Source organism: Monodelphis domestica, chromosome 2 (genome assembly GCF_027887165.1).
Source record: "Monodelphis domestica isolate mMonDom1 chromosome 2, mMonDom1.pri, whole genome shotgun sequence".
Classification (NCBI taxonomy): Eukaryota; Metazoa; Chordata; class Mammalia; order Didelphimorphia; family Didelphidae; genus Monodelphis; species Monodelphis domestica.
This window is the reverse complement of record NC_077228.1, coordinates 235443298-235470933: the sequence shown is the minus strand read 5'-3', so window position 1 is coordinate 235470933 and position 27636 is coordinate 235443298.

Here is a 27636-nt window from a genome sequence, read left to right as displayed (position 1 = left end):
CAAAATATATATTGAATTTAACACCATAGTAACAATACTTCCTGACTTGTCTGTGTCCCCAACTGAACTTCCTTCTCTCTTCTGAGTACTTTTGAATATTTCATTGATGCTCTTTTATTTCTTTTCTTCTTTTTTTGTACTACTCATCCCCCCTCTGCTGTCTCCTAACTCTCTTTTTCTAAATAAGCCCCCCCCTTTTAACAAGTAAATATATTTTTCACAAAAAATAAAATTTATATAACATTTTAAGATTGGTAAAGTGATTTACATATGTCATACATTTTGTCTGTAACCTGATCTTCACAATAGTCATGTAAGGCAGGTGCTATTATTATCTTCATTTTACAGAAGTGGAAACTGAAGCTGAGAAGTTAAGTAATTTTACCAGTAAAGTGTCTGACAAAGGATTGAACTCGGGTCTTCCTGACTTCAAGTCAAGAAGTCAGTTACTAGGAGAGTTTGTCCTTCCCTCTTGCCTTCCCTTCCCCTGACTTCCAAGGACACTCAGGCTAAGCAGATCCTATGAGGGGAAGTGAACTGCCTATAAGGGTTCTTTTCCTCTTGCCTCTCCTTTGCTCCTTCTCTGATCATGGCTATCCCAAAGAGTGACATGTTCATTCATTTCACTCTGATGAGACCAAATGTTCAAGTCTTCCAGTGAGATGGAGGACTACCAGGCTTTATGATCTGTCTTGCCATTGTGCCCTTAAGTTCACTGAGCCTTATCATCTTCCCTAATATTATGCTCTTAAGACTTTTGAGCACCAAAATTTGACATGCCAGTCTACCCCAAACACATAGGCCTTGCTATCCACCCATTTCTTTGCCCTTAGGACTTATGGACTATGAAGATAATTTTAGGGTTGTGACTTAAAATCTAGATTTAATTGGCTGCCAGGGGAAATCCCAAATAAAATACCCAAGTCAGTCTGGAAATTTATGATAATTTAATTAATATAGAGGGAAGGAATTTAAGGAAAAGGAGGGAAGAGGATATAGGATTTCTCCTGCCTGGTCTGTGCCAGGGGGAGTTTAAAATTCCTGCCTCTAGGTCTCTGAAGAAGATTAGAGAATTCTAAGAGATTAAAGTTGGAAAAGTAAAGGAGGGAAACTCAGCCAGAAACTCACCACCGAACTGGACAATAGCTTGTAGCCATGCTAAGATGCCGAAAGGCCCAGCATGCTACTATCAGCCAACTCTCCGCCGCAAAAGGTACTGGAGAGAGGAAATGAGCCAATATATAGACCTTTCACTCTTGTGTCTCCTCCTCTAAATGCCCATTCTTTTTAGTTCTCATCTTCTTTGATTAGATTATATCTTTAGAGTTATTTAACACTTCTTTGTTAAGTTCACTTTTTGTGAGTTACTTAACCTTTTTGTGATTAATTTAACCTTTATAGTTACTTAACACCTTTTTGTATTAAGATCTTAAAATAGACTTAGCTTAAAGTTCTAGCTTCACAATAAGGTAAGAGTTAAGTACCTTCATTGTTCAATCAGGAGATTTACAACTTTATCTTCCCCTAAAGTATGGTCTAAGTAGGGTGGAGTAATTTAGAGTTCCCAAGATATTCCTGATTTTGTTAAACTAAGTATCTTCATTGTTACAATCAGGAAATAGTTAAATCCAATCTTCACAGGACCTTTTGCACTCAAACTCATGTATCTTATCCCTCCTAGTTAGAGGGTGAGTTCCTTGAGAGAATGAATTATCTCATTTAAATTTTTTAAATAAGAAAAAAATAGTCTCTCTGTCCTCAGAGAGCTGCAAAGTTATAAAAGTTCAGATCACTCTATAAAGGAAGGTTTGGGGAAGAGTTTATTGCTCTACCTTCCTGTTGTCTAGTTAGGAGAGGCAACTGAGAGAGTTTTTAGTATGTTGAGTATAAAGGACTGAGATATACTAAGTCAATCAGCATATATGTACACACATATAGCAAAGGATATATTGTTTTATCTTTTTTTCTGAACTCTAAGCCCTCAGTGGGGATGGGGGGGGGAGGAGCCAGAGTTTCTGGCAAAATAACTCTGGGTTAAATTTATCTCCATCTTTTCTCTGGGGATATTCCCCCCTCAGTTTCTTCCTCCCATCTGTATTTAGTCCCAATGATTCCAATATTGTCTAGCAATGACAGGTGGTTACCACTGTTTTAAAAAGACAAAGTGACTTTTGGGTAAACATGGTGGCAGCGTAGACCCAGGATTCTTTCTCTCCTCACGACCTATCAATATAGACTAGCTCAAAAGACCAAAAAACCCAAATTCATATGAATAAAGGGACTCTACAGTAGGGCGTAGCTTTGAAGGTACATTGGATTTGGGCATTTCTACACTATAAGGGGTGAAAAAGCTTCCACCAAAACATGAGCTGATCTACCCTCCCCCACATCTCCTACAAAACCAGAGTAAGCTCCAATTCAAATTCTTCAAGAGTTTGTGGCCAATTTCCATTTTGGGGGGAAGGTTTTGGTGCATTTATTTGTATTTCCTCTTCTGCTATTTCCTTTGTAGTCTGGATTTTTCTTCCATAAAAATTATCCAGGGTCAATGCCTTCTTGTTTTTCTAGGTGTTGGGAAGTTGTTGTTCCTGGGCACTGTTTGCCATCACTATGGTGGTTTTTCCTTCCCTATCCAGTCAGAAGTCTGAGTGAGGCAGGGCAGGCTTTCTATGTATGGAGCTAAGGAGCAAGGTTTTTGCCTGAGGCCACCTCTAGAGTCTCTGCAGCTTCTACCATTTGCTGCCCTTCTCTGTGCTATCTCCCTGGGGGCACCAAAGGAGTTTAACCCTCATACAAACACACACACACCTACACACACAGAGTTTAGTGTCCAACTCAACAGGAAGACAAGTAGGGACAGGGAAACAGTGAGGGGAGATAAAACAGGGTAGAGAACAGTTGTAAACAAAACAAACTTCTTGATTCTGAAAGAGAGACTAAGAGGAAAAAAGGAAAGAAAACAAGAAATGACAGTCTGAGAGGGGGCCAATCAATTAGGGAATGGATAAACAAATTGTGTTATATGAATAAAATGGGATATTATATTTCTTATACTATGATGATTTCAAAGGATAATGTGAAATATAAACTGATGCAGAGTGAAATAAGCATAACTTGAAAAATAATTTTTGCAATGATAACATTTTTAAAAAGACCAAAACCCCCACAAATTTGAAACACCTAAGAACTCTGATAATAGAAATGAGCTACCATGTCTCCAGAAGACATATATATGATGAAATATATTACCCATCGCCTACTGGAGAGATGATGGGCATATACTTTTGTCCATAGTATGTAGTTTGTTTGTTTTTTAATAGACTGTTTCTTTATTTTTTTTTAATTTTATAGTATTTTATTTGATCATTTCCATGCATTTTTCATTAAAGACAAAGATCATTTTCTTTTCCTCCCTCCCACCCCCCGTGGCCGACGCGTGATTCCACTGGTATCATATGTGTTCTTGACTTGAACCCATTGCCATGTTGTTAGCATCAGAGTGTTCGCTCCGAGTCTTTCCTCTGTCATGTCCCCTCAGCCATTGTAGTCAGGCAGTTGCTTTTCCTCGGTGTTTCTATTCCCTCAGTTTGTCCTCTGCTTTTGGATAGTGTTTTTTCTCCTTGATCCCTGCAGATTGTGCAGGGACATTACACCACCACTAATGGAGAAGTCCATTATATTCGATTATACCACAGTGTGTTTGTCTCTGTGTACAATGTTCTCCTGGTTCTGCTCCTCTCGCTCTGCATCACTTCCTGGAGGTTGTTCCAGTTCACATGGAAATCCTCCACTTTATTATTCCTTTGAGCACAATAGTATTCCATCACCAACATATACCACAATTTGTTCAGCCATTCCCCAATTGATGGGCATCCCCTCATTTTCCAATTTTTGGCCACCACAAAGAGCGCAGCTATGAATATTTTTGTACAAGTCTTTTTGTCCATTATCTCTTTGGGGTACAAACCCAGCAGTGCTATGGCTGGATCAAAGGGTAGGCATTCTTTTATCACCCTTTGTGCATTAGACTGTTTCTTTATGACATGGTTTTATTTCTTTACTTTTCACTGGAGTGGAGGTTGGAGGAAAAATAAGTTAACAAAAGAAATGCCAAAAAAAAAGAAGTACATTGAAATTTTATAATTTACAGAAGAGAACAGAAGGAATTTCAGAAGGGAGCACAAACAGGACAACTTAAAAAATAATATATAAAGGCGGCTAGGTGACTCAGTGAATAGAGCACCTAGCCTGAAGAAAGGAGGTCCTAGATTCAAATTTGACCTCAGACATTTGCTAGCTATGAAACCCTGGACAAGTTACAAGCCCATTGCCCAGCTTTTACTGATGTTCTGCCTTGGAACCAATACTTAGTATTGATTCTAAGTTACTAAAGTGTTTAAATGAAAGAAAATATGGAATTTATCATATATATGTATGTATATATGTATACATATATATGTCAGCAGGAAATTTAGACTCACAATATACAATCCTCTTTATATGGAAATGCTCTCTCTCCTCTCTCTCTAAGTTCAGAATATTTTCTTCTCTCAAAATGACAGTGGGAATGATAGAGCTATGTGGCCCAGTAACCTTTAAAAGTTAGTTCATTTTGAGTTCAGGAGAACCTGGAAAAACTTATATGAACTGATATAAAGTAAAGTGAGCAGAACCAGGAGAACGATGTTTACAGTAACAGAAATATTATACAATAATCAACTGTGAAGGATTAAACTATTATCAGCAAAGTAAGATAACCACAAGGGACTCGTGATGAAAATGCTACCCAAATTAAAGAAGAACCTGCTGGAATCTGAGTGAAGATCAAAGTCTCTACTATATTTCCTTCATAAGATTTCTGTTATATTGTGATATGTATCTTCTATCATGACATGAACAATATGGAAGTACGTATTCTGTTAAAGTAAGGATATAACCTATATCAGACTGTTCACCACCTCAGGGAGAGGGGAAGGGTAGGGAAAGAGAAAAATCTGAATTTTAATATGTCAAAAAATTGAAAAAATTGTTTCTACATATAACTGGAAAAAATATTGGAGGAAAAAAGTTAGTTCATTAAATCTAAGAGACAACAAAGGCACCCAACAGAGGCATAAAGCTGGAGCCAAGGCAAATGTAAGAAACCATATAAAATTAAGAGAGAGAGGAAGCATCAGGAGGAGACAACTGTTACAAACAAAGGAGCTTGGACTTAGGGAAGAAGTCGGCTTGGTCTGATCAGGTGCCAGGAGTGTTGGGACAGAAACTGTATTTCTGAACCTCACCATAACTCTCCATAGACTAAGCAACAGTCACATCTCCTTTCCTTTAATTTGTTTTAAATGTTTACTTTTTCTTTTGGGGGGGAAGGGTTATTTTTTTATTATTTTTGTTTGTTATAATTTTATTTAATCAATTTAGAATATTTTTCCTTGGTTACAAGAATCATGTTCTTTCCCTCCCCTGCCCCCAACTCCTCCTGTAGTCAACGTGTCCTTGATCAAAACCTGTTTCCATATTGTTATGTTTGCACTAGGCTGATCAATTAGAGTCTACATTCCCAATCATATCCCCATCAACCCATGTGATTAGGCAGTTGTTTTTCTTCTGTGTTTCTATTCCCACAGTTCTTTCTCTAGATGTGGATAGCGTTCTTTCTCATAATTCCCTCCAAATTGTTCTGGATCATTGCCTTGCTACTATTAAAGAAGTCCATTACATTTGTACCACAGTGTATCAGTTTCTGTGTACAATGTTCTTCTGGTTCTGCTCCTTTCACTCTGAATCAGTTCCTGGAGGTCATTCCAGTTCCCATGGAATTCCTCCAGTTCATTATTTCTTTTAGTACAATAGTATTCCATCACCAACATATAACACAATTTGTTCAGCCATTCCCCATTTGAAGGGCATCCCCTCATTTTCCAAATTTTTGCCACCATGAAGAGCATAGCAATAAATATTCTTGTACAAGTCTTTTTCCTTATTATCTCTTTGGGGTATAAACCCAGCAGTGCTGTTGCTGGATCAAAAGGCAGACAGACTTTTTGTTCCAAATTGCCCTCCAGAATGGTTGGATCCATTCACAACTCCACCAGCAATGCATTAATGTCCCAATTTTTCAATATCCCTTCTAGCATTCATTACTTTCATTTGCTGTCATGTTAGCCAATCTGCTGGGTGTGAGGTGGTACCTCAGAGTTGTTTTGATTTGCATTTCTCTGATTATAAGAGATTTAGAACATTTTTTCATGTGCTAATTAATAGTTTTGATTTCTTTATCTGAAAATTGCCTATTCATGTCCCTTGCCCATTTATCAATTGGAGAATGGCTTGATTTTTTTGTACAATTGGTTTAGCTCTTTTTAAATTTGAATAATTAAACCTTTGTCAGAGGTTTTTCTAATGAAGATTATTTCCCAATTTGTTGCTTCCATTCTAATTTTGGTTGCACTGGTTTTGCTTGTACAAAACCTTTTTAATTTATATATAATCAAAATTATTTATTTTACATTTTGTAATTTTTTTCAACTCTTGATCTTAAAATATTCCCTTTCCCAAAGATCTGACAAGTATACTAGTCTGTGTTCACCCAATTTACTTATAGTTTCCTTCTTTATATTCAAGTCATTCACCCATTCTGAATTTATCTTGGTGTAGGGTATGAGATGTTGATCCAACCCATACTGTCTTCCAATTTTCCCAGTAGTTTTTATCAAATAGTGGATTTTGGTCCCAAAAGCTGGGACCTTTGGATTTATCATAGACTGTCTTACCACTTACCAAATCTATTCCACTGATCCTCCTTTCTGTCTCTTAGCCAGTACCATATTGTTTTGATGACCACTGCTTTATAGTATAGTTTGAGATCTGATAGTGCTAGGCCCCCTTTCTTCACATATTTTTTTCATTATTTCCCTGGATATCCTTGATCTTTTGTTCTTCCAAATGAACTTTGTTATGGTTTTTTTCTAATTAAAAAAAAGTTTTTTGGTAGTTCAATGGATATGGCACAAAATAAGTAAATAAGTTTGGGTAGGATTTTTATTTTTATTATGTTAGCTCGTCCTACCCAGGAGCAGTTAATGTTTTTCCAATTGTTTAGATCTAGTTTTAATTGTGTGGAAAGTGTTTTGTAGTTGTATTCATATAGTTCCTGTGTTTGTCTTGGCAAGTAGATTCCTAAGTATTTTATATTTTCTAGGGTGATTTTAAATGGAATTTCTCTTTCTAATTCTTGCTGCTGAGATGTCTTGGACATATATAGAAATTCTGATGACTTATTTGTGTTTATTTTGTATCCTGCAACTTTACTAAAGTTGTTGATTATTTCCACTAGCTTTTTAGTTGATTTAGTGTGGAAGCTGCCAGATTTTGTATAATCCTGATTGGTGCTCCTTGATATATGAATTGTCTCTTTTTGGCTTCTTGTAAAATTTTCTCCTTAGCTTGGAAGCTCTTGAGTTTGTCAATTACATTCCTGGGGATTGTCTTTTGAGGATTTAGTGTAGAGGGTGTTCTATGAACTCTTTCAATGTCTATTTTGTCCCCTTGTTCAAGAACATCAGGGTAGTTTTCTTGGATAATTTCTTGTAGTATGATGTCAAGATTTCTGTTCATTTCTGGGTTTTCAGATATACCAATGATTCTCAAATTATCTCTCTGTGATCTGTTTTCCTGATCTGTCATAGTAAGATATTTTATGTTTTCTTCTATTTTGGCAGTCTTTGGACTTTGCTTTATTAAGTCTTGCTATTTTGCAAGATCATTGGCTTCCAATTGCCTAATTCTGGTCTTTAAGGATTGGTTTCCTCCTATAATCTTTTTATTTTCCTTTTCGGTTTGGTCTATCCTGCTTTTCATGGCTCCCAGCTGTTTCTCCAATTTGGGAGTTCCTGTCCTTTAAATTGTTATTTTCTTTTATGAACTATTTCCCACTTTTCTTGCCAGAAGGCTTCCATCTAATTCTTGCTGCTGAGATGGATTGGAGATATATAGAAATGCTGATGACTTATGCGGGTTTATTTTGAATCCTGCAACTTTGCTAAAGTTGTTGATTATTTCGAGTAACTTTTTGGTTGATTCTCTAGGATTCCTTAAGTAAACCATCATATCATCCATAAAGAGTGACAGCTTGGTCTCCTCATTGTCAATTTTAATACCTTCAATTTTGTTTTCGTAGTTGTTCTTTGAATGTTTGATAGAATTCATTTGTGAATCCATCTGGACCTGGGGATTTTTTCTTAGGGAGTTCTTTGATGGCTTGTTCAATTTCTTTTTCTGATATGGGGTTGTTTAGGTAATTTATTTCTTCCTCTGTTAGTCTAGGCAATTTATATTTTTGTAAGTATTCATCCATATCACCTAGCTTATATGGCAATATAGGCAAATATATGTTGCCATATATTTGGGCATAATAGTTTTTAATGATTGCCTTAATTTCATCTTCATTAGAGATGAGGTTTCCCTTTTCATCTTGGATATTGTCAATTTGGTTTTCTTCTTTCCTTTTTTTAATTAGACCGACCAGTACTTTGTCTATTTTATTTGTTTTTTCAAAGTACCAGCTTCTAGTCTTATTTATTAAATCAATAGTTCTTTGACTTTCAATTTTATTAATTTCTCCTTTGATTTTTAGGATCTCTAATTTAGTCTTCATCTGAGGATTTTTAATTTGTTCACTTTCTAGTTTTTTAATTTGCATACCCCATTCGTTGACCTCTATTCTTCCTAATTTGTTAATATATGAACTTAAGGATATAAATTCCCCCCTGAGTACTGCTTTGGCTGCATCCATAGGTTTTGAAAGGATGTCTCACCATTGTCATTTTCTTCAATGAAGTTATTAATTGTTTCTATGATTTGTTCTTTAACTAGCTGGTTTTAGAGAATCATATTGTTTAATTTCCAATTAATTTTTTTTATCTATCCATGTACCCTTACTAATTATTATTTTTATTGCATTGTGGTCTGAGAAGGTTGCATTTATTATTTCTGCTCTTTTGCACTTGTTTGCAATGTTTTTATGCTCTAATACATGGTCAATTTTTGTGAATGTACCATGTGCTGCTGAAAATAAGGTGTATTCCTTTTTGTCCCTATTTATTTTTCTCCACACATCTACTAATTCTAATTTTTCTAAGATTTCATTCACTTCTCTTACCTTTTTCTTATTTATTTTTTGGTTTGATTTATATAGATCAGATAGAGGAAGGTTCAGGTCTTCCACTAGTATAGTTTTTTCTATCTATTTCATCCTTCAGCTCTACTAGTTTCTCCTTTAGAAATTTGGATGCTATGCCATTTGGTGCATACATGTTGAGTACTGATATTTCCTCATTGTTTATACTGCCTTTTATCAGGATGTAATTACCTTCTGTAAAAAATAGACTTGAATACAGGACTACAATCCCCACGAGCCTTTGCTCCACTTCCCCAGAATGTCTTGTAATCTCACCTGGGCCGAGATCGAGAAGGTATTTAAGCTGATTCAAAGGCTTTTGAAGGGCTCTCTCTTGACTCTTGGACTTCCGTTTTGGGGCAGGCCTGGTTTTTTTCATAATGTAGGTGAGGTTGTGTCTAGGCCACTCTATGGCCTGGACATGTGTTCTTATCCTGCATTTTCTTTAATCCTTAATCTTCAATAAACCTCTAAAAATTTATAATACTCCTTGCAGAGAGAAACTAATTTCTACCTGCCTCAGTCCCCCCTGTCTCCCCTAAATTTTAATCTTTACACTTCCTTATCTCTTTTAACTAGATTTATATTTTACTTTGGCTTTGTCAGATGTCATGACTGCGACTCCTGCCTTCTTTTTATCAGTTGATGCCCAATAGATTTGGCTCCATTCTCTTACTTTCACCCTATGCTTATCTACCTTCCTCATGTATGTTTCTTGTAGACAGCATATGGTAGGATTTTGGATTCTAATCCACTCTGCTATTTGCTTGCATTTTATGGGTGAGTTCATTCCATTCATATTCAGAGTTATGATTACCAGCTGTGTATTTCCCAGCATTTTGATTTCTACTACTAGTCCTTCCTTTTCTTCTTTCACTATTTCCTCGTACACCTTGTACACCAATGTTTTTAATCAGTCTTCTAAGCCACCATCTTGACTCCACTTTTCATTAGAAATGCTTCAAAGTCCTTTATTCTACTAAAAATCCATTTTCTACCTTGTAGGTCATGCTCAATTTTGCAGGTGTCACAGATAAAAGAGTGGTTGCCTTAAACTGTGACTGTGAAAATATGGTTTCAAATAAAAAATATAGTGGTTGCCATGGGAAAATTCCCAAATATTAAATATACCCAAGTCAGCTGGGTTTTATAGAGATTTTAATTAATACAAATTAAGGAATTAATGAAAGGGAGAGAGAGAGAGTAAGAGGAAATAATGAGAAAAGTGCTAGGCCAGCCTAGGCTTAAGCCTTAAGAGAGATATCAGTCAGTCTTTAATCCACTCACCACAGGATTTGTCCCAAGCAAGATTCTAGTGTTCTAGTCCACAAGTTCAGCTCCTCAGCTCAACTAAGTTTAGCCACCGAGCCCTTCAATCCAGCTTTGGCAAACTGAACCTCTTCAGAGGCCTTCTGGCCTCCTTTTAAAGAGAATTTTTTCCTATGTCACCTCCCCTAAATTTTCACATCTACCAACCAGAGTAGATGTTTTCACAGGACTGACCATTCTTAATTCACATCTTTAGTTCTCAACTTCTCTGGGTAGACTAAAACTTCTGAGTAAGTTCACACCTGAGTAGACTAAAACTTCACACCCTCTTTTGTTAAGCTTGTCCCTCGAAAGTTTGCAAGTTGCCTGACCTTCATAGGTACTTAGCACCTTTTTGTATTAGATCTAAAAATAGACCCAGCTTAAGGTTTTTTAGCTTTACTTTAAGTATGGGTTAAGTACTTTTCATTGTTCAGTAAAGAGTTTACAACTTTATCTTCCCTTAAAGTATGCTTAAGTATGGGTGGAGTAATGTTAGAGTTCTCACATTCCTGATAAAGTACCTTCATTGTTTTAAAATGGAGAATGGTCTTAACCAAATGTTCTAAGGTAGAGTCTGAGAATTTTTAACATTCACAAGTCTGAGAAATTTTAAGATTCACATAGGCTAAATTATTTTTCTTTGTATATCTATATTTTTTGCTTCATATACTATTGTATTCCAAGCCCTCCTCCAAGCCCTTACAAGCTTCTTACAAAAGAAGCTTCCTTGTCTCATGTGACTATGATTTCTTAGTTCTTGAACTCTTTCCCTCTGGATGCTTGCAATAATTTTTCTTTGGTGTGGAAGTTCTGGATTTTAGCTACAATTTTCCTGGGAATTTTTTTATGAGTTTCTTTCAAAAGCTGATCCATGGATTCTTTCTAGTTTTTCTTTACTCTCCCTCTCTCTCTGGTCCTAATTGATCTGCACACTTTTTCATTTATATCTTAAAATATAGCATCTAGCCTTTAAAAAAATCTTGGTTTTCAGAGAGTTCAGTTTATTGTCAAATGATTCTCAAATGTTATGTTTTTTATTTATTTTCCAGGTCAGAAACTTACATTTCCTTCTATTATTTTATGTTGTTTTATTATTTCTTGCTGCCTCATTGACTTCTGTTTGGTCTATTCTAATTTTCAGGTAATCCATTACTTGGATAAAGTTTGCCATTTTCTGTCCAAAACGTTGTTTTCTTTCCAATTTTTTCTTTAAGTGTTTGAATTAATTTCTATGTCTTTTAGGAATTCAGATTGTCTCAATTAAAATATTTTCCCTTAGAGTTTTTATGGAATTACTCTTCCCTTCTAGTTTTTATTTTTAGGAATCTCTGTATCTGTGGAAATTCTTTTCATTGCCTGGTGTCCTTTCTCCAGTCTTGTTCTCTAAATAGGAGTTTTGTGCCAAGGCCAGGCTCATCCTCCTAATACGTTTTTTAAAAAAAAATATTTTATTTGATCATTTCCAAGCATTATTCATTAAAGACGTAGATCATTTTCTTTTCCTCCCCCCCACCCCCCATAGCCGACGTGTAAATCCACTGGGCATTACATGTTTTCTTCATTTGAACCCATTGCTATGTTGATAATATTTGCATTGGAGTGTTCATTTAGAGTCTCTCCTCTGTCATGTCCTCTCAACCGCTTTATTCAGGCAGTTGCTTTTCCTTGGTGTTTCTATTCCCACAGTTTATCCTTTGCTTATGAATGGTGTTTTTTTCTCCTAGATCCCTGCAGATTGTTCAGGGACATTACACCGCCACTAATGGAGAAGTCCATTATGTTCAATTATACCACAGTGTATTAGTCTCTGTGTACAATGTTCTCCTGGTTCTGCTCCTCTCGCTCTGCATCACTTCCTGGAGGTTGTTCCAGTCTCCATGGAACTCCTCCACTTTATTATTCCTTTGAGCACAATAGTATTCCATCACCAACATATACCACAATTTGCTCAGCCATTCCCCAATTGATGGGCATCCCCTCGTTTTCCAGTTTTGGGCCACCACAAAGAGCGCAGACTTGTACAAGTCTTTTTGTCCATTATCTCTTTGGGGTACAGACCCAGCAGTGCTATGGCTGGATCAAAGGGTAGATATTCTTTTGTCGCCCTTTGGGCATAGTTCCAAATTGCCCTCCAGAATGGTTGGATCAGTTCACAACTCCACCAGCAATGAATTAATGTCCCTACTTTGCCACATCCCCTCCAGCATTCATTACTTTCCTTTGTTAGCCAATCTGCTTGGTGTGAGGTGATACCTCAGAGTTGTTTTTATTTGCATCTCTCTGATTATAAGAGATTTAGAGCACTTCTTCATGTGCTTATTAATAGTCTTGATTTCTTTAACTGAAAACTGCCTATCCATGTCCCTTGCCCATTTATCAATTGGAGAATGGCTTGATTTTTTGTACAGTTGATTTAGCTCTTTATAAATTTGACTAATTAAACCTTTGTCAGAGGTTTCTCTGAAGATTTTTTCCCAGTTTGTTGTTTCCCTTCTGATTTTAGTTACATTGGTTTTGTTTGTGCAAAAGCTTTTTAATTTGATGTAGTCAAAATTATTTATTTTACATTTTGTGATTCTATGTCTTGCTTGGTTTTAAAGTCTTTCCCCTCCCAAAGGTCTGACAGGTATACTATTCTTTGTTTACCCAATTTACTTATGGTTTCCTTCTTTATGTTTAAGTCACTCACCCATTTTGAATTTATCTTGGTGTAGGGTGTGAGGTGTTGATCTATTCCTAGTCTCTCCCACACTGTCTTCCAATTTTCCCAGCAGTTTTTATCGAATAGTGGATTTTTGTCCCAAAAGCTGGGATCTTTGGGTTTATCGTTTACTGTCTTGCTGAGGTCGCTTTCCCCCAGTCTATTCCACTGATCTTCCTTTCTGTTTCTTAGCTGGTACCAAATTGTTTTGATGACTGCTGCTTTGTAATATAGTTTAAGGTCAGGGACTGCAAGGCCCCCATCATATGTGTTTTTTTTTTCATTATTTCCCTGGATATCCTTGATCTTTTGTTGTTCCAAATGAATTTTGTTATGGTTTTTTCTAAATCAGTGAAGAAGTATTTTGGTAGTTCAATGGGTATGGCACTAAATAGATAAATAAGTTTGGGTAGGATGGTCATTTTTATTATATTGGCTCATCCTATCCATGAGCAGTTAATGTTTTTCCAATTGCTCAAGTCTGGTTTTAGTTGTGTGGAGAGTGTTTTGTAGTTGTGTTCATATAGTTTCTGTGTTTGTCTCGGGAGGTAGATTCCTAGGTATTTTATTTTGTCTAAGGTGATTTTGAATGGGATTTCTCTTTCTAGTTTTTGCTGCTGAGCTGTGTTGGAGATATATAGAAAAGCTGATGATTTATGTGGGTTTATTTTGTATCCTGCAACTTTGCTAAAGTTGTTGATTATTTCAATTAGCTTTTTGGTTGAATCTCTAGGATTCTTTAAGTAGAACATCATGTCATCTGCAAAGAGTGATAACTTGGTCTCCTCCTTGCCTATTTTGATGCCTTCAATTTCTTTTTCTTCTCTAATTGCTACTGCTAGTGTTTCTAGTACAATGTCAAATAGTAGAGGTGATAATGGGCATCCTTGTTTCACTCCTGATCTTATTGGGAATGCGTCTAGTTTATCCCCATTGCAGATGATATTAGCTGATGGTTTTAGATATATACTGTTTATTATTTTTAGGAACAACCCTTCTATTCCTATGCTTTCTAGTGTTTTTAATAGGAATGGGTGTTGTATTTTATCAAATGCTTTTTCTGCATCTATTGAGATAATCATGTGGTTCTTGCTAGTTTGCTCGTTGATGTGGTCAATTATGTGGATGGTTTTCCTAATATTGAACCATCCTTGCATTCCTGGTATGAATCCTACTTGATCATGGTGGATGATCCTTCTGATCTCTTGCTGGAGTCTTTTTGCTAGTATCCTATTTAAGATTTTTGCATCTATATTCATTAGGGAGATTGGTCTATAGTTTTCTTTCTCTGTTTTTGACCTGCCTGGTTTTGGAATCAGTACCATGTTGGTGTCATGAAAGGAGTTTGGTAGAACTCCCTCTTTGCTTATTATGTCAAATAGTTTGTATAGTATTGGGATTAACTGTTCTCTGAATGTTTGATAGAATTCACTGGTGAATCCATCAGGCCCTGGGGATTTTTTCTTAGGAAGTTCTTTGATGGCTTGTTGGATTTCATTTTCTGATATGGGATTATTTAAGAAATTCTATTTCTTCTTCTGTTAGTCTAGGCAGTTTGTATTTTTGTATATATTCATCCATATCACCTAAATTGGTGTATTTATTGCCATATAATTGGGCAAAGTAATTTCTAATGCTTGTCTTAATTTCCTCTTCATCAGAGGAGCTGTCCCCCTTTTCATCTTTGATGCTGTTAATTTGCTTTTCTTCCTTCCTTTTTTTAATTAGATTGACCAGTACTTTGTCTATTTTGTTTGTTTTTTTCAAAGTACCAGCTTCTTGTCTTATTTATTAAATCAATAGTTCTATCACTTTTGATTTTATTAATTTCTCCCTTAATTTTTAGGATTTCTAATTTGGTTTTCTGCTGGGGGTTTTTAATTTGATTGCTTTTGAGTTTTTTCATTTGTATTTCCAATTGATTGATCTCTGCTCTCCCTATTTTGTTAATATAAGCATCCAGGGATATGGATTTATCTCTGATTACCTCTTTGGCTGCATCCCAAAACGTTTGAAAGGATGTCACGCCATTGTCATTTTCCTCAATGAAATTATTAATTGTTTCTATGATTTCTTCTTTAACTAAACGGTTTTGGAGTATCATATTGTTTAGTTTCCAATTACTTTTTGATTTGGTTTTCCATGTACCATTACTAATCATTATTTTTATTGCCTTGTGATCTGAGAAGGCTGCATTCATTATTTCTGCTTTTCTGCATTTGTGTGCTATGTTTCTGTGACCTAATGTATGGTCAATTTTTGTGAATGTGCCATATGGTGCTGAGAAGAAGGTGTATTCCTTTTTATCCCTATTTATTTTTCTCCATATGTCTATTAATTCTAATTTTTCTAAGATTTCATTCACTTCTTTTACCTCTTTCTTATTTATTTTTTGATTTGATTTATCTAGATTTGATAATGGTTGGTTTAAGTCTCCCACTAATATGGTTTTACTGTCTATTTCTTCCTTCAATTCTCCTACTTTCTCCATTAGAAATTTGGGTGCTATGTTATTTGATGCATGCATGTTGATTAATGATATTTCCTCATTATCTAAAGTCCCTTTTAACAAAATATAATTACCTCCCCTGTCCCTTTTGATCAGGTCTATTTTTGCGTTGGCTTTATCAGATATCATGATTACACTCCTGCCTTCTTTCTGTCAATTGAGGCCCAGAAGGTCTTACTCCATCCTTTAATTCTGACCTTGTGGGTGTCAACCCTCCTCATGTGTGTTTCTTGAAGACAACATATGGTAGGGTTTTGGATTCTAATACATTCTGCTATTCGTCTACGTTTTATGGGTGAGTTCATCCCATTCACGTTCAAAGTTATGATTGTCATTTGTGGACTCCCTGGCATTTTGATATCCTTCCCTGGTTCTAACCTTTTCTTCTTCGGCTCTACCTTTTAGTCCAGTGATTTACTTTGAATCAGTCCTCCTTGTCCCCTCCCTTGATGTTTCCCTTTTTAGTCCCTCCCTTTTTGTTCCCTCCCCCTCCCCCTCTCTTTCCCTCCCTTTTTGTTTTCCCTCTCCCCCCCCCCTTGGTTTTCCCTTCTCCCTACCCTTGTTGGGTAAGATAGAATTCAAGATCCCAATGGATCTGGATGTTTTCCTTCTCCGAGTTGATTTCCCTGAGATTAAGGTTTAAGTAAAAAACCCTCTCTTCCTCTCCTTCTTATAGGAGTTTAATTCCCCTCCCCTTCCATGTGAATCTTTGTGTGCGAAAGATTTTTCTATTTGGCCTTTCTTTACCCCCTATTTATACATTACATTTTCCCCACATGTTAGTATACATAGATTGATAGAAATGTAGTCCTTATAGAAGAGAGTTTGAATAAAAGAAGATAACATTTTTCTCCTTTCCCCTTTCCTTAATATTTACCTTTTCAGGTATTCCTTGCTCTTTGTTTTTCGGTGTCGAACTTTCCACAGAGCTCTGGGCTTTTCTTTGCAAAAACTTGGAAATCTTCTATTTTTTTGAATGCCCATACTTTCCCTTGGAAGTATATAGTCAGTTTTGCTGGGTAGCTGATTCTTGGTTGAAGATCTAGCTCTCTTGTCTTTCTGAAGATCATGTTCCATGCCTTACGATCATTCAGAGTAGAACTTGCAAAGTCTTGTGTGGCCCTGATTGGCATTCCTTTATATCTAAATTGTCTTTTTCTGGCTTCCTGTAGGATTTTTTCTTTTGTTTGAGAGCTTTGGAATTTGGCAATTACATTCCTGGGAGTTGTCTTTTGGGGGTTTAGTGTAGAAGGTGTTCTGTGAGCTCTGTCAGTGGCTGTATTACCCCCTTGTTCTAGAATCTCTGGGCAATTTTCTTTGATTATATCTTGTGTCACGATGTTGAGTTTGGTGTTTATTTCTGGCTTTTCTGGAAGTCCAATTATTCTTAAATTATCTCGTCTCCCTCTATTTTCCAGATCTGTCACCTTGTCTGTGAGATATTTTATGTTCTCTTCTAATTTCTTGGTATTTTGGCTTTGCTTTATTAATTCTTGCTCTTTTACAAGATCGTTGTCTTCCAGTTGCCTGATTCTGACCTTTAAAGCCTGGTTTTCCTTTTCAGTTTGGTCACACCGGTTTTGTAGATGTGTGAATTTCTTTTGCATTATTTCCCACTTTTCCTCCCAGAAGGCTTCCATCTTTTTGGTCATTTCTGATTCAAGTTTTTCATGGGTTTGTGGAGAGTTTCCATTTCCTTTGGAAGGTTTTGGAGCATTTTCTTGTATTTTGTCTTCTATCTCCTCTGTATTTTGTATTTTTGCTCCATAGAATGTGTCCAAAATCACTTCTTTCTTCTTATTTTTCTTGGGATTTTGGGGCTTCTGTGCTTCTGTGGAGTTTGCCATCTCTGAATGAGGAGGATTAGCTTTTCTTGTCTCTGTCTGGTGTTCAGAGGTTTTAGTCCTGGGCAGATTGTCCGTTCTATGAGCTTTCCCTGGGTTGAACTGAGTATGCCTTAAGGCAGTGACTTTCACTGGAACTGGAATGGAAGGATCTGGCCAGGGGGTTACACTCTCCCCCAGCTCTCTCTCTTTTCCTGCTGTCTGGGTGCCCCCTCGACTGGGTCGGGTTGCTTTCCGGAAGTTGCCTTCAGAATAGCTGGCCGTGAGGCTGTCTTGCCGGCCCTGAGGGTTACTGTTGTTTCAGACGACCCTGCTCTCTGAGGGGGGAGGGGCTGTGGCTTCCTGGAGCTCCGAGGGCAATGACTTTCACTGGTACTCGGATGGAAGGATCCGGCCAGGGGGTTACAATATCGGCTCTAAGTTTCCCTCTGTAGCCTTGGACTTGGCACTCCGGGTTGGGGGGGATGGGTCCTATGACCTTCCTTCTGCCTACCCCTTAGGTCCGAGTCATCTCGGGTTCTGGATTTTGAGGGGGGCCTTACCTTTTGATCCAGGTCCAGGTCCAGGAGGAGGATTCCCAGGGTCTATGCTGTTGATCGTTTTGAATTTTGGCGCCCTAGGAGCATATAGTTTGAGATTGGTAGGGAAGGGTTTCCGGAGATCTGAACTTTAGCTTTCTCTAAGCCCCCATCTTGACCAGAAGTCCTCTCCTAATATGCTTTTAAAAAGAATGGATAACCCTTCTTGGTCTTGGCTGGCATCACCTCTATTCCTGTGTTGACTTCTTCCTGGGAGTTCATTGATGAGCCTTTCCCCCCTTGCCACCTCCAAACACAAACTCTTACAGGATACAGGTGTCTCTGCTCTGTTTCTGGGATCACTGAGAGACTGTCAATTTGCTTGCCTGTGGACAATGGCTTTGCAGGCATCCTCTTCTGATACTGCCGATGTATTTCTGACTAATTTTCTGTATTTTTCTGAGATGGAAGTAGTCACTTACAATAGAACTTCCTTTGGTTTTAGTAATCAATATGTGGCCTACTACAATTTTTAGAATTTCTTTTTCTTTTGAAGTGGTTTTGGGAGAGCTGATCTTGTTGCCTCTGCTCAGGAAGCCATTTGAGCCAAAATCTGTCATTTCTTATCCTATTATATTGTTCTCTCCCCCCCCCCCCCGCCACATATTTTAGAGTTAGTTTAACTCTAATTCTAATCTTTTTCTAGGGCTCTTGTGACCAACTTCTTTACACACAAAAAAAAAAAGAAGAAGAAAGTATTTCAAATGAATCCTTCAATTTTTAGTACCATCAGCTTGATTTTTAAGTGTGTACTAAATTTAACCCCATACTACCAACAATGTCTTGTTTATCTCTGAATATACATCCCCTTCTGAATGTACTTCTGATCTCTTCTGTGTGTTTTGTTAATGTTCTTTTCTTTCTTTTTGCATCACTATACTACAATCTCCTTTGGTCATCCCTACAATTTACTCTCCTACATTTTTTAGAATTATTTTTGGTTAGATTTGTCTAGATCTGAAAGGGACAAATTAAAGTTGACCTAGTAGTTTAATTAGCTTTCCCCTTACATATTTAGAGACTATTCCATTCAGGGCTTCTGAAGGGAGGTGAATTGGAATATAGCACCATGAGTCTGTTTTAACATCTTCTATGGAAACAGCTCTTCAGCTTCCTTTACTTGGGCATTTTATGATGGAGAAACAATCCTTTTATTGCTGAGCAGGAAGAGTACTGTAATAATTAAAGGGATTGTAGAGATTGAAGAAGTACAGGTGATAAGGAAGGTTTTGTAACGGGGAATGGAGGAGTTAAAGGGATAGAGGGAATATGGATGCTGGTAAGGTAAAAGGAGAGATACCCCCCTTCTTAGAGACTATCTTTGAAAAATGAGGTTTCTGAGAAATGGACCAACTATAATAGTTTGAGGGGATGTCTACTCTATTGATTGATGCTGAAGATACCCCAGAGCAGGTAAGCACAGACCCCCCCCCACAAGCCTCCCCCCAGACAAAGGTCACCTGGCAGGGGTCCAGTAAGGATCGTTTATGGTTAAATGGCTGTCCTTAGGTTCAGCTCCCTCTATGTACCCCTGGAATGACAGTCCTCTGATCTGAATGTGGGTTATTTAACTCTAGATGAATTTAATAACAAGTTTGGATTGGAAAGGTATCAGGGAAAGAAGAGGGAATCGGGATTTCCCTAAATTGGGTTTGAGTGTCTCTCAGATTTTGAGCTGAGGCCAGGCCTCACAAGCTGGTGGAGGGTTTCTTTTATTCCTGTCTATGCTAATCTGTGCCAGCTTCCTTAAGTTAAAAGTTGTTAGCAGTAGACAGCAAGAGGAAGAAAAGGTTCTGATCTTCAGAGCTCGTTGGGTCTGTCTCTTCAGGCTAGTTCCCCTAAAGACTCACCTTACAATTCAAACCACTCCCCTTAAATCTTTTTGTTCGATGACACAATCACAGGAATCCAGGTAGAGCACACAGTTGGGGAAATCCAGGAATAGAGGTAATTCTATCCAGAAACAGGGAGAGAGTGCTCCTTCCAGCCTGAGGGCCAGGAAAGAGAGACCTCAAGACCAACTGTCACTCTCCCAGTCCCCTCCCCCCACCAACTTTCATTGTTGTCAATATCTTCCCTCCAACATTCTAACTGCTGTCAGTTCCACCTGAGTGGCAGAAAGGCCCAAAGGTTGATTCAGTTTTCCTTTCCACAATACTTAGTAGATCTTAAAAGAGTGGGACCTACTCTAGGCCTTTCTCTCTGTTTTCAGATTGTGCCAGGTGAATATTCACACCTATTTCTATAGAGATAGGATAGAGGAGAGGGCTGGTGATCTTCTCTCAATCATAGGAGAAGTGGGCAACTCTGAACATGAGGTTGCTAAAACATTTTCTGGTCTTAAGAGCTGATTCTGGACTCTGGGCCTCTGACTATGTTTTATTTATTTTCTTTGTTTGGGTAACTCAGCAGCTATCTTGAGTTGTACATTATGAATTCAGTAGGTTAGAATTCTTGGTCTTTCAGTCAAAGCTGACTGGTGGTAAGGGGGAGTTTCTGAGAGAAGATGAACATAGGCAGGAGTCTGAGTCCAATCAAAAGTGTGACTTGCCAGAAGACAGGGAAGCCAATAAGTTTTTCATTCTTCAAAGATTAATTGATGAGTCATCATGTCCTTGGAGCCCTTGTAAATTTCCAAGGTATTCTGGGCATATTCTCAAAACTGGTGGGTCAAAGAACAAATCAAAGAAACAATTACTGTTTCCATAGTATACAATCCCTAGGATGCATCCAAAAATTCAATCAGTCTTGCTAAACTAAAAACAAATGAACTATCTGCTGTGTTTAAGGAATCATTTTCATTATAGAGTAACCTCCAACTGCTTATTGAATATTTCTGCCTAAATGCCCCATTGGTACTTTAAATATAAAATTTCCCAAGTTCATCATCTTCCCCTCAAACCTGCCTCTCCTCCCAATTTCCCTATTTCTATTGGTCACCATCATTTTCCCAATCATCCAAACTGAAATTTTTGAACATTTTTTTAACATTTCCCTCTTTCAGCTCCAATATTCAGTCAGTCACAAATCTCTGTCAATACCAGCTAAACAATATCTCTTTACCTTTAACTGCCACTTTCTATAACCACTACCACAACCTTAATTTAAGCCCTTATTATTTCTTGTTTGGAACATAGTCATAGTATTTTTTAAAACCCTTACCTTTTGTCTTAGAAACAATACTGAGTATGGATTCCAAGGCAGAAGAGTGGTAAGAGCTAAACAATTGGGGTTAAGTGCCTAGGATTACATAGCAAGGAAGATTTGAGGTCAGATTTGAACTCAGGACCTCCTTCCCATTTTGAGGTCTGACTCTCTATCTACTGAGCCACTCAGCTGACCCTCACAGTCATATGGTATCTTTTTTATTTTTTCATTATTTTTTAAATTTTATTAGTCAATTTAGAACATTATTCTTTGCTTACAAGAATCATATTCTATCCCTCCCTGCCCTCCCCCCACCCTTCCCACGCAATTTCACTGGGTATTACATGTGTCCTTAACCAGAATCCATTTCCATATTGTTGGTGTTTGCACTAGGAGGTTTATTCAGAGTCTATATCCCCAATCATATCCCCCTCAACCCATGTAATCAAGCAGTTGTTTTTCTTCGGTGTTTTTATTTCCACAGTTTTTCCTCTGAATGTGGATAGTGTTCTTTCTCATAAGTCCCTCCAGGTCGTTCAGGATCACTGCCCTGCCACTAATGGAGAAGTCCATTACATTCGATTGTACCACAGTGTATCAGTCTCTGTGTACAATGTTCTCCTGGTTCTGCTCCTCTCACTCTGCATCAGTTCCTGGAGGTCATTCCAGTTCCCATGGAATTCCTCCACTTTATTATTCCTTTGAGCACAATAGTATTCCATTACCAACATATACCACAATTTGTTCAGCCATTCCCCAATTGAAGGGAATCCCCTCATTTTCCAATTTTTTGCCACCACAAAGAGTGCAGCTATGAATATTCTTGTACATGTATTTTTCCTTATCTCTTTGGGGTACAAACCAGCAGTGCTAACAGTCATAGTATCTTTATTTGTCTTCCTACATCTGATTTCTCCCCTTTACAGTTAAGGCTTCCATAGCTTCCAAAATTATCTTCCTAATGTTCAGGTCTGACTATATATCCCTCTCTAACCCCAAACTTTCTCTATTGCAATTAGAAGACCTGGGTGCACATTCTGGGTTGACTCCTTACTCAGCTGTGTGACCTTTCTGAACCTTAGTCTTCCTATCTGAAAAACTGAGATTATAATTGCCCAATCATATTTACAAGGTTATTTCAAAGGTCAAAAGAGATAATATATGCAAAGAACTTTGTAACCTGTAAAATGCTATGTAAATGTCAACCATTATTATTATTGTAGGTACATAAGACATACCTAGATATGTTCCAAGGGAACTAGGTACGGCTTTTCCTACTCTACCATGTTATTGACCACATGTGAACTTACCTTGTCCTGAATACTTGTCCCTAGATGATATCCTTTGTTCTGGCACTGATAATCAAGATCATGGTCATAGCTATGGAAATGCATGAATCAGCACCACATTGATGGTGATGTTTGCACATCTGAGTTGGCCTATGGAATAGGTTTTAAAAGGAGACAGTAGTACTCATGAAGAGAAGAGAAAAAAGAACAACAAACAGGCACAAATCTCCCTCTATCCCTCCACGTAGGAAGATTGAAGGGAAAAATGGGAGAAAAGAGAGAAATTAGAGGCAGCAGAAGAGCAGACACACACCTCCCATGATAGGAAACCCAAACCTATTCTCCAGAAGTGGAGGCACCAAGCCAGGACAAACTGAGAACCTTGGAAAGGAGCCTGGGCATCCATATTCAGTCCTAAAAGATAAGAAGCCAAAGCATGGTGAACAATAATTTAAACTTATTCTTTTGCAGGTATAACAACAGATGTGGTGGGGTGAGATAATTCATCTCTCTCATTTAAGGGGTCCTAACATGAAGGTCATGAACCTGGTTTCAACTAGGGGATCCTGGCCTCTACAGAGGAAGGTCAGGCTCTTTCTCATTATAGTTGGTTCTTTGTAACCACCCACCTCCCAACTCCAGTGAAAATAACTTGAAACATAGGTTTGTTTCAGGATCTTCCCCAAAAGAGAGTAAAAAAAAAAATAAAATGTAGATGAGTTACAGCTATTTATTTCCTTCACACAAAAGAAAAGGTTAAAACCCCAAAGACTCATGACTGCACAATGACAAAGAATTAAAACATATATTCTTGCTAAAATCCTTCTTATATTTTGCCAGGAGGTTGCTACTCAAAACATTAAAACATGGGAAATTTAGTGGGACCTAATAGTCCTTTGTTGAGAGTAGACTCTCAACCTTCACTTCACTCCATAAAACTTTCTCATGGTCCATTCATTGGAGAATGTCAGAGGGCTTGGACTTATCTTCTTATAGATGGTTATCTTTTCTTCCAAGAAATACTAACTCCAAGGAGCACCTTCACAGTGCAGCCAGCATTGAGAAACCCAAACACCTCTACACAAGGTGACTCAGCCCAGGCCCACCTAGGCTGCACATGTACCAGCTGCCATCACTGTCAGAAGGAAAGAGAAAGACTCCTCGACCCATCTCACAGGAAGTCTCAGGGAGACATAGGAATGCCACAAATTCCAGAGAGAGGGAAAAAAGAAATCAGAGTGGAGAGTTGTCTTTCTCTTTACATTTACTGAGTGGGTGTCGTTGTTGTTTTTCTGTCTCAGTAGTCTCTTTGACACAGGCACATCACATGGACTAAGGGATGAATAAGGGTATTGTTTTACTATCCCAAAGAACCAGGACCTTCAGCACTGAGCCATCGCATATAGTTCACTGGAAATGTCCCAGGGGAGCTAGGCTAAGCTCCACCCATGCTCCATGGGCTCCCAAAACACTGGTACTGCCTTGTAAAGTTTGTATACAGTTCCTGAAAAATGTGGGGACCACTAGAGGAGAATTGTCTTGTCAGTTTATGGGTTTTCATACTAGTCCTATGTGTGTTCTGTATAATTATATAAAAATAAATCCTATATTTAATTATGTGTTAACCTGAGTACTTGCATGAAAGTTGAGAGTTCTTACCCCATTTTTGTGGAGATTTAGACATCAACCAAAATTTAGAGTTTACAGGAGAAACCTGGGTAGGAGGCACAAACCAAAGAAATTTTTGTTAGAAGCCTTCAAGACTGAATGAACAATTATGTGATCCTAGAGCACTGATCACAGATTGTAAGTAGATAAAAGAAAAGCTTCTTACCTTGGCTTTTGATGCTTTTTCCCATCTCTGGCTTACCTTTCCATTACTATTTCACATGCTTCCCCTTTTGTATTGCACATTTCAGCCAAACTGGGCCACTCATCATTCCCTTATTTGCCCTACCTTTTGCCAACTCCATCCATTTGTATCTGCTGCCTTGGAAGGGATTACACGCATATCTCTATCAGTCTATTAACATCTGTCCTTTCAGGCCCATCTCAGCTGCCACCTTTTTCATTATTTCATGGAAATAATTTATTATGGTTCAATATTGTTTGAACCTAGCTTGATGGGCCTAGAGATTGGCTGATCTCAGAGATGGGGAGTCAGATGGCTGCAGGGAATGCTTGTATCCTTGTATTTTGGGTTTCCTAAATTTGAATGCTATGCTTAGATTTCAGTTGATCTTAATTTGAATGTTTATAATTATTGAACCCTCTGGGACTTCTTGTGTTGATGTTGTTGTTGGTTGTTCTGACATTTTCAGTGATTCTATTTGAGATTTGCCATTTCCTACTCCAACTAATTTTACATATGAGGAAACTGAGGCAAACAGGGTTAAGTGACTTGCTTAGGGTCACATGGCTCATAAGTGTCTGAGGCCAGTTTTTGAACTCAGGAAGATGAGTTTTCTTGACTCCAAGCCCAGCACTCTATTCACTGTGCTATGTAGCTTCTCTTTTGTGTAGATATCCTTGTCTAAATCCAGAACCAGGACAAGAGCAAGCCTTCTGCCAAATGAACTAATAAATTTATTTCCAAAACGATTTCAGGTTTTTGGGGTTTGTTCTCATTTCCAGAGAGGGAAGTGACACTTTCCCCCCAAATACATCATATTAATCTGTCCTTTTAATTCAACACTTATTAAATACCTTTTATGTCCCCAGTACTGCCCTAGGCACTGGGGATACAAAGATGAAATGAATTCCAATCCTTAGGAAGTTGTTATTTTATTGAAGAGTATAGTATATACAACAGCAAGTATAACATATATACAAAGTAATTTCAGGGAAGAAAGAACATTAACACCTGGGCTGTGCTGTGAAGGAGGCTGGGGCTTCTTCACGGTGAGCTAAGGAGGGAATTCAGTTCAAAATATCAGAAACAGGGGATGGAATGTTGTGTATGGGAAGAGCTAATGGGTCAGGTTAACCAGAAAGAGTACATGAAGGGGAGTAATATGAAATAAGACTTGAAAAGTAGGTGAATGTCAGATGTAGAGAGTTTTAAATGACCAGTCAAGGTGTTTCTATTTTTGCTCTACAATACAGGTGCCTACATAGAAGTAAAACTTAATAAATACTGAATCAAACAGAACCAAAATGAGATCCATAGATATAATAAAAGAGCTGAGAGGTTACAGCTCTAATGTCAAGGATGGACACAAAAGGAGAGGGTTCTTGTCCCTTTCTGAAGCAGAAGAAAAGAGATATTTTCTTATATCTTTTTCTGCTGAGATATGCTTTGGAATCTCCTTGGAGCTCTATGGGTAACAGTAGTAATAAATATCTGCCTTGGTCAGTTTAGGTTAGATATGGGATTGCCTAAAGTCAGGAGAAAGGGGCAATGATCTCTACTGATCTTTAATTCCTAGGATTCAATGATCCCCAAAGTCACAAAATGGGTTGTTGTTTTTTATTGAGTTCAACAAGAGGAAATTAGGTCTTTTGGTGATTTTTCTGATTTAGAGAAGGTGGACAACATTCCCCAAGTCAGCTTGGGTAAATCCCCCAAATGCAAGGTTGCTGGGTTATTTCTCTACTGTTGAGAGATTCCTACAATGCCCATACCCTGGAAAAATGTGAAGAATACCTATAATTCCACAGGTCCCTGGACACAGAACCCATTACCCTTTGCTTTAATTCATATGCTACCCAGAGGCCACAACTGGCAATTAGAATGGTACTCTGGGGATAGCTTTGGCATTAGGGAATTGATGATTCGTCCTACAATTATTTCAGAGGTAGCTCTTGCTTATTCTAGAGACTTGGTCTCTGAACATTTGACTCCAGTTCAGTTTCTTCTTCAAAGGGAGGGAGCTGCCTCTGAGCCAAAAGTACTTCCTCTCCAACAGAGAGAAACTTTGGGGTTTCCTTGTAGTTCCCTTTGCTTAACAGATCAGGCCAAGTGTTTATGTTTTAAAACTTTGGGAATGATTTAGTGCTGTGTGCACCATCCCTATAAAGCTTTTAGTACAACTCTGAGTGTTGGCCTCTCCCATCCCCAGGAGTTCATAATTGCTATGTATTTTTTGAGGCAAAAGAAGTAGAGAATGTTCTCTTGTATATCAAGCATCAACTTCCCATTCACCACACATTTTTCTGACAGGATTCTAGTCTCTCCTGCCTGTACTTTTAGTTTGTTTAATTTCTTCCTGGTAGTCTTCCTCCTGATTCCATTTAACTTCTCAAACCACCTCCTCCATTTTAGTGAAGGGAGGGAGTGAGGGAGAGGGAGGAATGGAGAGAGGGAAGGAGGGAAGAAGAGAGAGAGAGAGAGAGAGAGAGAGAGAGAGAGAGAGAGAGAGAGAGAGAGAGAGAGAGAGAGAGAGAGAGAGAGAGAGAGAGAGAGAATGTGAAGGGAAGGGAGCAGTATGACCCCCACAGGGCTTCCTGGGTTGAGCTTCCATCTCCCTGGAGATTTACAGCTGACATCACTGGATTCTGCCAGGCCAAGACAGGCTCTCATCATTACCAGAGGCTTTTGCAATTACAGTATTAGGAGTGGAATCTCAGAAAGGAAGAGGTGAAAACCACTTTTGCTCTCAATATGTTAAAAACCACGAAAGAAAGAAAGAAAGAAAGAAAGAAAGAAAGAAAGAAAGAAAGAAAGAAAGAAAGAAAGAAAGAAAGAAAGAAAGAAAGAAAGAAAGAAAGAAAGAAAGAAAGAAAGAAAGAAAGAAAGAAAGAAAGAAAGAGAAAGGAAGAAAGGAAGAAAGAAAGAGAAAGGAAGAAAGGAAGAAAGAAAGAAAGGAAGAAAGAAAGAAAGGAAGAAAGGAAGGAAGGAAGGAAGGAAGGAAGGAAGGAAGGAAGGAAGGAAGGAAGGAAGGAAGGGAGGGAGGGAGGGAGGGAGGAAGGAAGAAAGGAAGGAAGAAAGGAAGGAAGGAAGAAAGGAAGGAGGAGAGAGAAAAAGAGAGAAAGAGAGGGATGGAGAGGGAGAGAGGGAGGGAGAGAGGAAGGAAGGAAGGAAGGAAGGAAGGAAGGAAGGAAGGAAGGAAGGAAGGAAGGAAGGAAGGAAGGAAGGAA